Source organism: Styela clava, chromosome 8 (genome assembly GCF_964204865.1).
Source record: "Styela clava chromosome 8, kaStyClav1.hap1.2, whole genome shotgun sequence".
Taxonomy (NCBI): Eukaryota; Metazoa; Chordata; class Ascidiacea; order Stolidobranchia; family Styelidae; genus Styela; species Styela clava.
In genome coordinates this window covers 19,366,447-19,379,667 of record NC_135257.1, presented here as the reverse complement: position 1 = coordinate 19,379,667, position 13,221 = coordinate 19,366,447, and the positions used below count along the sequence as shown (strand labels likewise).

General features: G+C 39.5%; 1 long non-coding RNA gene across 1 annotated transcript; it reads left to right on the top strand.

Annotated features, from left to right (window-relative positions):
* Positions 1–9,519: 9,519 nt before the first annotated feature.
* Positions 9,520–10,566, top strand: LOC144425766 (uncharacterized). Its single transcript, XR_013477642.1, has 3 exons — positions 9,520–9,735; positions 10,271–10,342; positions 10,431–10,566. It is a non-coding gene; the product is annotated as an uncharacterized LOC144425766 (long non-coding RNA).
* Positions 10,567–13,221: the final 2,655 nt, after the last annotated feature.

Sequence of the window (13,221 nt, the reverse complement as noted above, 5' to 3'; positions counted from 1 at the left end):
CGCTCTCAGTCCGACCGTCACGCCAAACCTCGTCTGCGTGTGATTATGCAAACTCTCAGGTTTTACGGCTCAAGTATGCCAATGAGATGATTGAAGCTTGTGTCGACGAAACAAGCTTATAAGGTTGACGGCATTCGTGACCTATTATTATGGGAATATTTGAATATGAAACAAATGTATAGCTTCAGTGAGTGTAAATGATGACAAAAGTGTTTGAAATCTTCATTGACACTTATCCACATCATTTGCCAGGCCATTTAAATGTAGGCTGAATCGCAAATGGTAATCAATCACCATAATTGGTAGCTCAAATATTTGCTGTTTTACTCAGGGAATACGGTTAATGGGAAATGGAACGGTCTGCTAATACACTAGTTTTATTACGAAATCCGTATAAATCAATCGACCTACTTTTTGAAGAGTTCATAATCTTTCAGCGCCCACAACGGGTCAATCTTCAAATATGGAGAAGTCACGAATTTCACATGTGAACAAAGAAATCTCTTGAAAAAATAGGTTTCGGCGCGACGCGGTTGAAATACTGGAAAAGGTACGACAAATAAAATATCATTCAAAGAATCCTTGTACAGTGATTCAAACCCCCACGCAATCCAACTAGAGTCCAGTAGTTCTCAACCTTTTTTCTTTCGTGGCGCACTTTCGTTGCGTAAAAATTCTGTGGCCTACCAATTTTCTCATGCAAGGAAAAAACTACAAGAAAACAAGACTATTTTTGCAAAAATAAATACTTTCACCCTAATAATTAGAATGAAAAGAAGAGCATCATTCATTGCTACTACAAAATAAATTTGACTATGATGACACAAATGAACTAAACTTTTCAATACCCATGACGACAATCTTGGTTAATTACGACAATTTTCAACGTTCAGATAATGAAAGGAATTCCGGTCTAAAAGAAAACAACGGTTGCTGCGTTGGATAAAGGCATGGCTGCCATTATAGCATAAATGGTTGTTAGATGAATGTGATGTTACCGTATATTGCTATTTCGTAGATTGTCTCAGAACTTGCAAGTCACCCGTTGTTTGTTGCTGTTTTGATTAAGGCAACCCCTCACCGGGTTAGGCCCTCGACAGCAACGAAGCAAGAAGAAAAGGAAGAAGAAGATGAACTACGCCGAAGCCGCCTCAACAACGCCTACACCTACAAGCGAAGAAACAACTGCACCGACTACACGACCTCGCACTCTGTTCCTGACAACCACCAAAGACCTGGACTTCCCTCGACTGTTCGACATCCTCAAGACCGACTCAGCGTCCCGAAACTACGTCGACAACATCACGGGACTGTTTGAGGGAAGAAAAGGTCAGTGGATATGTACTTTTGCCGCCACCGACGACCCCAACTCTAGCTGTGGCGAGCAATTCTTGCACGACACAAAGGGTGAAATAAGAGTTTCAGACGCTGTTACGGTATCGCTGCCAACCGAAGCACCAGTCCGAATATCCATTCGGGGGATACCGGGTGAAACTTCCTACAGCAAGGCCGTGTCGACAATCGAACGACTGCAGTGCGGAAAAGTCCGGAATGCCACCAGAAACTGGTACAGAGGTACGTCCATTTATAACGGATACACTTCCTTTTTTATTGAAAATTTCAAAAAGGACAGGTTACCAGATTACTTGGTCATCGACGGGAAAAGCTGCAAAACTTACCTGCCCAGGGAATTATACGTGCCAACCTGTGGTAGGTGTTTGAAATCCGGTCACAACTTCACCGAATGCGAAAGCGAACCAGTCTGTCGCTACTGCAAACAGCTGGGTCATCTTCTAGAAGATTGTCCATCCAGAAGAAAAGAATTTCCATCGATTTCCTGCTCTACATGGACCCTTCCACGACGTCGAAAACAGCTATCAGAAAACCCACCTCATTTGGAACAACCAAGTAATCAAATAAATATTTCACAACCTGCAACAGTATCGGATTTACAAAATGCCTCACAACCTGGACCAATTTCGGATTTACAAAGCGCTTCACAACCTGGACTAAATTCGGATTTACAAAATGCTACACAATCTGGACAAGTTTCGGAATTACAAGTCAACCAAAATGCCGTACAACCTACACTACAAACCCGGATATACCAGTCGATCAAATGGATTTACAACCTGAATCGACCATTCTTGGACATACTCCGCATGACAACAGGATTGATCCAACCTCGGATGTAATCGAATTTTCTTCCTCCACCGATTCAACCGACTTAAAAGAAGTTAGTAATTGGCAGTGGCGGCGCGTCAATAGGGCTAACCGGGGCAATGCCCCGGTTGTTTTTTCGGTATAATAAAAAATATTCGAAAAATACCTCAATATCGGTTGCACAGACTGTCTACACTAGCCATATTCTCCCGACATGGTTCATTTTTCGCTCGCAAAGCCTTCGCCGAACGTCGACGGGGCGACGCCGATTTTGCCCCGGTTGCTCATTGTATATCGTATTCTCTCTTTTATCTTCCACTCGCCGCGTTTGTCTCGTTTGTTTTCTGTTTCTTTTACTAAATCATCGGGGCCGATCGGGGCTAGCCCCGAAATTAAGACAACACAATGCCGACGTTTCTTACAACAACGTGTTGACATATTCACGCATTCCTTCTCGTTCATTGGTTGCTTGAAGAGTTGATAGTTTCCTCGCCTTCGTTTTTGTCGCTTGTTTCGCTATTTGAATCAGTTAGAGACCTTTAGTCCATTTGCTTTCGATTTTCCACATTCCTTTTGAGCTCCTTTCGGACTCCGTTTTCGCAGCTGCCGCTGGAACAAAAATTAGAGGTACAACGTCTTGGGCCTTATCAACCAAAAAATTGTTCACTGGAACAATCCCATGACGGAGGAAAGCGTCGGCGTACATTCTGCGCAGAAACTTGGTATAAAAAACACGAATGGTTGTGTTACAGCGAGGACAAAAATGCACTTTTTTGTTTTTATTGCCTACTTTTTGCTACCGCCCGTGACTCACGTTGGTGTAAATTTGGTTTTAGAGATCTTAAACATCTTTCCGAGCATGCCAGGGATCATCAATCTACTATGGAGCATCTGGACAATGCAGTAAAATACCGAACATTCGGAAATGTTAATATTGCAGCACAGTTGGATGAAGGACGCGCGGTTTCTATTCGTCGGCACAACCAAAACGTCGAGAAAAACCGCCATGTTCTCGGTCGATTGATAGATGTTTTGAAGTTCATTGGTTGTCACGAGCTGTCCCTCCGTGGGCACGATGAACGGGCTGGCTCTTCTAATAGAGGGGTATTTTTGGATATGGTGGAATACATCGCATTCCTAGATACAGTATTGATAGATCATCTTGATGCCGCAACTGTTTCGAAAGGGACATCTAAGGAATCCAAAATGATTTGCTCGACTCAATGTATAAAATTTATTTACAACATTTGGCTCTGGAAATTGAGAATTGCCAGTTCCTTTAGATTCAGTCTGACGAGACAACTGACATCACGTGCGTTTCCCAACTGGCTGTGATTTTTCGGTTTGTGAAAGATGGTAAACCTACCGAGTGATTTCACAGCTTTGTACCAATCGTTGATTGCACGGCTTGCGGGATATCGGCTGTACTGAAAGAAGTGTTACAGCCTTACAACGCGAAGTCAAAATTGATAGCTCAAACTTATGACGGCGCGGCAGTCATGAGTGGGTCGAAACATGGTGTTCAAGTTTATATAAAAGAAGATTTTCCTCATGCGCATTTTTTACATTGTTATGCACACCAATTTAACCTCGTTATTAAAAATATGTGTCTTGATACCCCTCTCGTCCGTATATTTTTTGCAAATGTTTCGGGGTTTTCTTCATTTTTTTTTCCGTTTCGCCGAAGCGCTATGACCTCCTTCGCCAGATATGTAGCCGCCGTCTCCCAGCTTGTGCACCAACACGTTGGAACTTCCAATCACGCGTAGTGCAGGGCGTGTCCGAAATTAGGTCTGAGCTCATTGAGTATTTCAATGGCATTCAGAGCTCTCCGGTTTGGGACGAACGCTCTGTGAGGGAGGCGGCAGGTCTAAAGCGTCTGCTAGAAGATGGTGAGTTTTCATTTTTTCTCCACAATATTCTATCACGTGGATGTATTATACGGCGCATTGCAGTCAAGGCTAATGGATGGAGCGTCTGTGCAGTCGTGTATTTCAGACTTCTGCGATGCTGTATCTCGTATCCGGGAAACAATAAAATACGACGACACATGGAGTGCTTCTTTACGCCGCGAGCAAACAACGCAGCGTTTGATTTTGTCTGCAAAGGAATGCTGTGACATTCTGGTGAATCAAATAGGCGATCGTCTGCGCACTGAACACCTTGCCGCGTTCTCTTTGATGAACCCCAAAAATTTTTCAAAATTTGCACGTCAATTTCCCATCCATTTGTTGGCTACTGTCTCCAAATTTTACCCCATGATAAACGTGGGTAAATTGGAAAATGAATTGCGATGTATATACACCAATCAAACTTTTTTGAACATCACATCAACTTGCGCGCTCTATGGGTTCCTCATAGATAACACTCTAGTAACTACCTTTGCGGCGTTTGCAAAATTTCTGGACATCATTTTGACGACGCCTATTTCTTCCGCCGACGCAGAGCGAACATTCAGCACGCTGAAGCGTATTAAAATGTATCTCAAAAACACAATGAAGCAAGATAGATTAAATTCCTTGGCTGTTTTATCCATTCACAGAGACGTTATTTCTGGGATGCATGACTTTAATCAGCGCGTTATTGAGCATTTTGCTTCCAAGAAACCGCGCCGTACAACCTACACTACAAACCCGGATATACCAGTCGATCAAATGGATTTACAACCTGAATCGACCATTCTTGGACATACTCCGCATGACAACAGGATTGATCCAACCTCGGATGTAATCGAATTTTCTTCCTCCACCGATTCAACCGACTTAAAAGAAGTTAGTAATTGGCAGTGGCGGCGCGTCAATAGGGCTAACCGGGGCAATGCCCCGGTTGTTTTTTCGGTATAATAAAAAATATTCGAAAAATACCTCAATATCGGTTGCACAGACTGTCTACACTAGCCATATTCTCCCGACATGGTTCATTTTTCGCTCGCAAAGCCTTCGCCGAACGTCGACGGGGCGACGCCGATTTTGCCCCGGTTGCTCATTGTATATCGTATTCTCTCTTTTATCTTCCACTCGCCGCGTTTGTCTCGTTTGTTTTCTGTTTCTTTTACTAAATCATCGGGGCCGATCGGGGCTAGCCCCGAAATTAAGACAACACAATGCCGACGTTTCTTACAACAACGTGTTGACATATTCACGCATTCCTTCTCGTTCATTGGTTGCTTGAAGAGTTGATAGTTTCCTCGCCTTCGTTTTTGTCGCTTGTTTCGCTATTTGAATCAGTTAGAGACCTTTAGTCCATTTGCTTTCGATTTTCCACATTCCTTTTGAGCTCCTTTCGGACTCCGTTTTCGCAGCTGCCGCTGGAACAAAAATTAGAGGTACAACGTCTTGGGCCTTATCAACCAAAAAATTGTTCACTGGAACAATCCCATGACGGAGGAAAGCGTCGGCGTACATTCTGCGCAGAAACTTGGTATAAAAAACACGAATGGTTGTGTTACAGCGAGGACAAAAATGCACTTTTTTGTTTTTATTGCCTACTTTTTGCTACCGCCCGTGACTCACGTTGGTGTAAATTTGGTTTTAGAGATCTTAAACATCTTTCCGAGCATGCCAGGGATCATCAATCTACTATGGAGCATCTGGACAATGCAGTAAAATACCGAACATTCGGAAATGTTAATATTGCAGCACAGTTGGATGAAGGACGCGCGGTTTCTATTCGTCGGCACAACCAAAACGTCGAGAAAAACCGCCATGTTCTCGGTCGATTGATAGATGTTTTGAAGTTCATTGGTTGTCACGAGCTGTCCCTCCGTGGGCACGATGAACGGGCTGGCTCTTCTAATAGAGGGGTATTTTTGGATATGGTGGAATACATCGCATTCCTAGATACAGTATTGATAGATCATCTTGATGCCGCAACTGTTTCGAAAGGGACATCTAAGGATATCCAAAATGATTTGCTCGACTCAATGTATAAAATTTATTTACAACATTTGGCTCTGGAAATTGAGAATTGCCAGTTCCTTTAGATTCAGTCTGACGAGACAACTGACATCACGTGCGTTTCCCAACTGGCTGTGATTTTTCGGTTTGTGAAAGATGGTAAACCTACCGAGTGATTTCACAGCTTTGTACCAATCGTTGATTGCACGGCTTGCGGGATATCGGCTGTACTGAAAGAAGTGTTACAGCCTTACAACGCGAAGTCAAAATTGATAGCTCAAACTTATGACGGCGCGGCAGTCATGAGTGGGTCGAAACATGGTGTTCAAGTTTATATAAAAGAAGATTTTCCTCATGCGCATTTTTTACATTGTTATGCACACCAATTTAACCTCGTTATTAAAAATATGTGTCTTGATACCCCTCTCGTCCGTATATTTTTTGCAAATGTTTCGGGGTTTTCTTCATTTTTTTTTCCGTTTCGCCGAAGCGCTATGACCTCCTTCGCCAGATATGTAGCCGCCGTCTCCCAGCTTGTGCACCAACACGTTGGAACTTCCAATCACGCGTAGTGCAGGGCGTGTCCGAAATTAGGTCTGAGCTCATTGAGTATTTCAATGGCATTCAGAGCTCTCCGGTTTGGGACGAACGCTCTGTGAGGGAGGCGGCAGGTCTAAAGCGTCTGCTAGAAGATGGTGAGTTTTCATTTTTTCTCCACAATATTCTATCACGTGGATGTATTATACGGCGCATTGCAGTCAAGGCTAATGGATGGAGCGTCTGTGCAGTCGTGTATTTCAGACTTCTGCGATGCTGTATCTCGTATCCGGGAAACAATAAAATACGACGACACATGGAGTGCTTCTTTACGCCGCGAGCAAACAACGCAGCGTTTGATTTTGTCTGCAAAGGAATGCTGTGACATTCTGGTGAATCAAATAGGCGATCGTCTGCGCACTGAACACCTTGCCGCGTTCTCTTTGATGAACCCCAAAAATTTTTCAAAATTTGCACGTCAATTTCCCATCCATTTGTTGGCTACTGTCTCCAAATTTTACCCCATGATAAACGTGGGTAAATTGGAAAATGAATTGCGATGTATATACACCAATCAAACTTTTTTGAACATCACATCAACTTGCGCGCTCTATGGGTTCCTCATAGATAACACTCTAGTAACTACCTTTGCGGCGTTTGCAAAATTTCTGGACATCATTTTGACGACGCCTATTTCTTCCGCCGACGCAGAGCGAACATTCAGCACGCTGAAGCGTATTAAAATGTATCTCAAAAACACAATGAAGCAAGATAGATTAAATTCCTTGGCTGTTTTATCCATTCACAGAGACGTTATTTCTGGGATGCATGACTTTAATCAGCGCGTTATTGAGCATTTTGCTTCCAAGAAACCGCGGCGTGTTGCATATATGTTCAAGCAGTAGAAGTCTAGCAGCATATATATCTATGAGTGAGCGACGCATGTCCTTATCTTTGCATTAACTTTTCTTTCTTCATAGTAACGTTTTAAACCTTATTTTAGGTTTTGTCTGCTTCCCCGAAGTTTCTGTTAATATGTCATTGTATTTATCTGGGTAAATATTGCCTTTCCTTTTGAAAGAGGTTTCAAAATAAACTATGTCTATATTTATTAATCCCTTGACTTGGACCGGTTTTGAAGACACTTTCTTATCGTTAAAAATTGTCGCTTTTGCCGATTGGTTGTTACCGATGGAATGGTTTTTATACTCATAAAATGATGGGAGAACTTACAGCGCTCATCCTGTCCCCGTAGATGGGGGTGACTTGGTCCCGCAGTAGCTTGCCCCGGTTGTCAAAATGACCACGCGCCGCCACTGGTAATTGGTCAGAGTGCGAGGATGTGGGAAACGTTATAAGCCCTCTGTTAACACCGCCGAGTCAGCCGCAACTGAAACAAACAACGCAATCGTCAAGACTAAAACAATCATCGGCGATTGGAAACACCCCTTTTCATCCTCCATCGAAAGGCAACCCTTATGTAAGAGTGATGGTGCACAACATCCAGCCACCGGACTTAACAACATCTTCCGTTTTTTCTACTACACCTGATGAAATATCTTCCGCACCGGCTAATCTAGAATACAACCAATCAAAATCCAAAACCGTGGACACACCTGAACCAAATCTCGACAATTCGGATTATGCTAATAAAAGAAGCCGTGAAGAAACGTCATCAGACTCGTCATTTTCAACCACTTTAGAATTTAGACTTGTTGGCAAAAAGAAAAAATAGTTGTAAGTTAATTCGGACCCCACAAATCAAAATTCTGTAACCTGGACATTTAATTCGGCCTTTAAACATCGAGCGTAAAACAAACTGCCCAGTTGATGGCATAAAACTCAACTTGATAATACCATCCCACTTATAGCGGATGTGATGAATGGAAGACTACCTCTTCATGTGGTATATAAAACGGTGATCTCTATGGCAAAGAGAAGGGATCCATATAACTTCCGTCGGCATAGTCTGGGTATGAAGGCAATTGGGCTGGATTCCAGACTTTGTCGTTCTGATCCGTATTTAAAAAAAAAAAAAAAAAATCACCCGTTCACCCTTCAACTTCAATGCCCACGTTAATGAAGATGCGTTAAAAATCTCTGTATGTTTTTATTCGTAAATTTCCACAACACACAGAATACAAATCTTAAAACATTTATCCACACTAGATTTTTTATTGAAAGATATCGAGTCGTATTTATATACGTCGATCATAAATCTAATTAAATGCTGTAATCGTGAGCTCGTGATTCACGTTATAAACAGAAACTCCTATTATCTCAATAAGGGTAATTATGTACATCGTACGGATGGGAACTTATATATAATTATTTCAATCAGTGATAAAGGTTTTGAGAATATAAATTTTAATTTGATAATGAATGGGTGGAACATGTTGTGTTCTTAAAACTGGTGTAATTTGATTCCTACGAAAGTCTTTGTTCAAATTTTGGGAAAAATTAAATTTGTTTTGATGATTTCAACATGAAATGGGGTACATTTGGGGGTTAGTTGCTATACCATAACGTCCTCATTCCTAAGATTTGTCCTTAATCTGAAGGTCTTTGTCTTAGAAAATATTTTTCTTCCTTTTTCTAAGAAAAGTCCATATTTTAACATGTGTCCGTATCTTTGTCCTTATTTGATGAGAAGAGGTTCCAAGCACTTAGATAGGTCAGATCGAATGACTGATTTGCTAGAAATGATATTTTACAACGTCATTGATTGCTACGCACATTCATTACGTAATAACAGCAAATTAATTGACACAGTGACAAAACAATAGCCTACCAGCCAAAATCAGTTCGTGTAACTTGAATCAAAATATAATTTTAAAGTGAGATGGAACAGATAGTTTCTGAGAATGAAGAACTGCTGGAGCAAATCCTTTCTAGTGCAAAATATAATTAGACACGGGTCGCACCAATGACATTAAACAACATGATGCGCAACTCCGGCATTTTTGTCCGAAGATCGTATTCGATAGCACGCTCCAATGCACATACTTGACGAGACGAAAACGAGCGGATGTGTGCTGCTTTCAAGGCGTAGCACGAATGGTGTTCGTGCCTGCTTTGACAGTTGTTGTCGATTTTAATGATATTTTTGAAAGTTGGGGTAAAAAGAAATCGGCAAAAGGTAAGGTGAATACTATTGTTGTATATCACACCCGGGCATCGCACTGTTAAGTACATGTGGGAAAGCCAGCCTTTGTCAAATACTACGAAGTTATTAATTCAGTACGGTACGTAATTGCCCATTTGCCGAAATTACATATTTACTTACCCCTTATGGTTTCAAATAGTTCATGCACCTCCAGTTAGATTTTTTTAATCAGTGAGGATATATACTCATTGTTGATTGCTGCTCATTGTAACATACTATTACTCATTCACTTTTATTTGCGTATTGAATCAAAGTGTTAACAAGTTCACCTAACATTTCACTCATACCGGTCTATATTGTATAGTCTGATTTCTCAAGTATTTGGAGCCACGAATGCTTGTAATTTTCTGACTAAACCCTTTTATTAGTTGGTTTATATACCAAATTCAGTAAAATATTTTTTAAATAAAACATGAGATATTGGATTTATTAGCTTTTCCATTCTGAATCATATAGACTGCTTTATTTATTCTTAACGAAAATTAATAAATCTCCTCTCTCTCTTCAGATGTGAAAGTTGTGGACAAACCTGTCTAAGCATTGTGAGACTCTTGCAGCACAAGAGGCAATAGCAGAAATAGTAAGTATATCAATCAAGAAATTAAGCCGACAGAAAGCAAAAGTTTCAACTATTCGTCTAATCTCAATTTCCTATTATTTATTCACAGGACAACTATAGCAGACGGGGAGATATCAGAAGTTTGGCGACATATCAGTGACAGTGTGATTCCAAGAAATATAATGCAATTGAAAATAGAAAATTGCAATAGAAAAACAACCTATGGAGGCATGCAAAGACATTTGACCCTCCGGTAGAGTTGTGTATGGCCCCCACATCCTGCAGGGCTTGAGAAAAATAACTAAAAATTCCAAAGCGTAAGATTGCATAAGCGGTCTTATTTGTAAAAAGGCACAAAACACGCCAGACATACTTAAAACAGCTTTGGAAATGAGGATTACGGGTACCTCAATGCACCTGTGTTATATTTGGTTCATCAACTTTTGGTAGTACTATAGAAGAAATTCCGGAAGGGGTATAATCATCATTCATGATAAAATACTATCATATATTTTTTGAACAACTTCAATCTAGACCAGGGATCTCAAACTCGCGGCCCCAGAGAACTTCCAGTGCGGCCCTCGAACGCTTAACAATAATTGTAATAGTATTTTGGAAGTTTTTTTTTTTTATCTAAATGTAATAGATTTTTCAAACCTTCTAAAGTGAAATTGATTATTCACACAGAAAACAATTTACTGAAAGTAGTTTTGGAATATTAATTTTTTTTGTCCACATTTTGACCCAATTAAGAATACACATCAAGCTAGCAAAAGAATACTTGAATAAAACACTTGAGTAATTAAATTAAACGCAAAGTACATGAAGAAGGTGGCATTTTCAAAGAAAATGGGAGTTGTAACATTTCTGCTCTTCACAAAATTCTGAAGCACATTGTTTAATTTGTCATATTTCCATCAATACAATCAAAAAACACAATAAGCTCAGCAGTCAATATGACAAATTCGAAGACCAACTTCGAACAGAAAATTTTCATGTGTTTGTATATTAATATAATTATACAACGACTTAGTTACTAAAAATCAATATCAATAATAATTCAAGCAATCCTATGCCACGCAATGTAGTGCGAAATGTCTTGTCGAAAAAATCTGTCATTTGTTTTTTTACTGATCTATACATGAAATGATAAAAGTAACTTTTTTGCATTACTGGAATTAATTAAACATTCGTAAAGATCCAGATAAACCCATGATCATGTGACCTCGTTAGTTAGAGTTGGTACTATAAAATCATTTCAGACTGGCCTTAGTATGCTGGTGACACAAAAAAGATGCCAAACGCCAGGACAAATGTAATTATTAAAACATTGAGTTTATACTGTAGTATTTTTGTTAATTTTAGGTTCATATATTTAGATTAAGTTATTTTTAGTGTATGTATTATTCTTTCCTTATTCAAAGCTTGTTCAAAAATGATTTTGATGGTTGTACATAGAATTTTACGATTTTTTATAATAAATACTGTAACTTGCAAATGTTGCAATAATAGTGGAATGCAAATATTAATATGTAATTGCATTTGAAATTGAAGAAAATAATAAAACTTAATCCAACTGTTTAGTTGCATCACAATATATGTCACAAACTAAAACTATCTTAAAAATATCTTTTAAGTATACATTATCAAAAACTGTTTGCGGCTCTTTTTACAATTTTCAAAATGCAATGCGGCTCTCGAAAACCCATGAGTTTGACACCACTGATCTATTCTAGACGATTCAAGCATTGCTTTGGGAAATTATATCACTTCAATTAAATTGAAATAATCTCGCTATATTAAATACAAAATCGTTGCTATCATAAAGATAAACCAATTCAGCCACTCGAAATATATTGGCCTTCACAAAGCAATGGAGGCAAACTTGAGAGTTCATGAGCTATGAACATTTGTTCTTTTCTTTGTCTTGAACTTTCCATACTCCACAGCCCCTATTAATTTTTTTTAATTTTAATTACCATGTGATGGTCATACATATCTTTAACTTGTATTTTCTGTCATGATGTATTATCTCAATGTGCCAAACTATTAATTAGTGTGCATATTTTGCTTCCAGATGACATAAATGTATTGTCATGTTTATTACCTCAGCTTGGAGTATTGACAAGAAAAAGGTGCCAGTAAATTAGGTAAAAAAATTTTCAACTCATTGTTATAATCAGAATTCACAATCAATAGGAATTATAAACAGCCAACAATCAGTGAGAATTATATGCGAAATCCCTCAGAATAAATTTGTCTAAAATCGGAGGAAGGCAAAAAATATAGGTAGTTTCCATCCACACAAGCATTTCAAGAAGACTTGCTCGAGCCAAACTAAATGAGCATCGTCAGGTGATCGGTAAGGCTGCAGGTTGAATTCAGCCCTGCAACCTCCTGCATAGAAGATAATATTAATTAGTGGGCTATGAGCTAAATTCCTAAATTTAAACAAACCTTTCTACGATGCATTATGTACCAGCAATGTTACCTACGATTAACTGAATATGTAATATGTTTAATAAATTCACCTACAAAAGCAAGTTCGATAGGTGCAAACTTTGTGTTATGGAATTGTATCGCAGCACAGTTTTGTATGACACCCTCTTTAAATGAAATTTCAATGATTAAGCGCAAACATTAAAATTACTAACTTTGAACTTTGTCATTATCTGCAAAATGTTCCACACAAATCTTTCCGCTATCGCGTTTGTAATCTTCTCTGATAAAAAAAAACGTCTATGATGTCCAGAATTGCTCTTTACAGCTTGCCTGTTATTCCAGCTTTCCAAGTAAGCAAAACTTCTTAGATATAGAGATTATTTTGTTTCGTTACAGGCGCAAAAAGGCAGGTACTACACGTAAAAAAGACGCCGAGTAGCAAAAGCGAGCGGAAAACG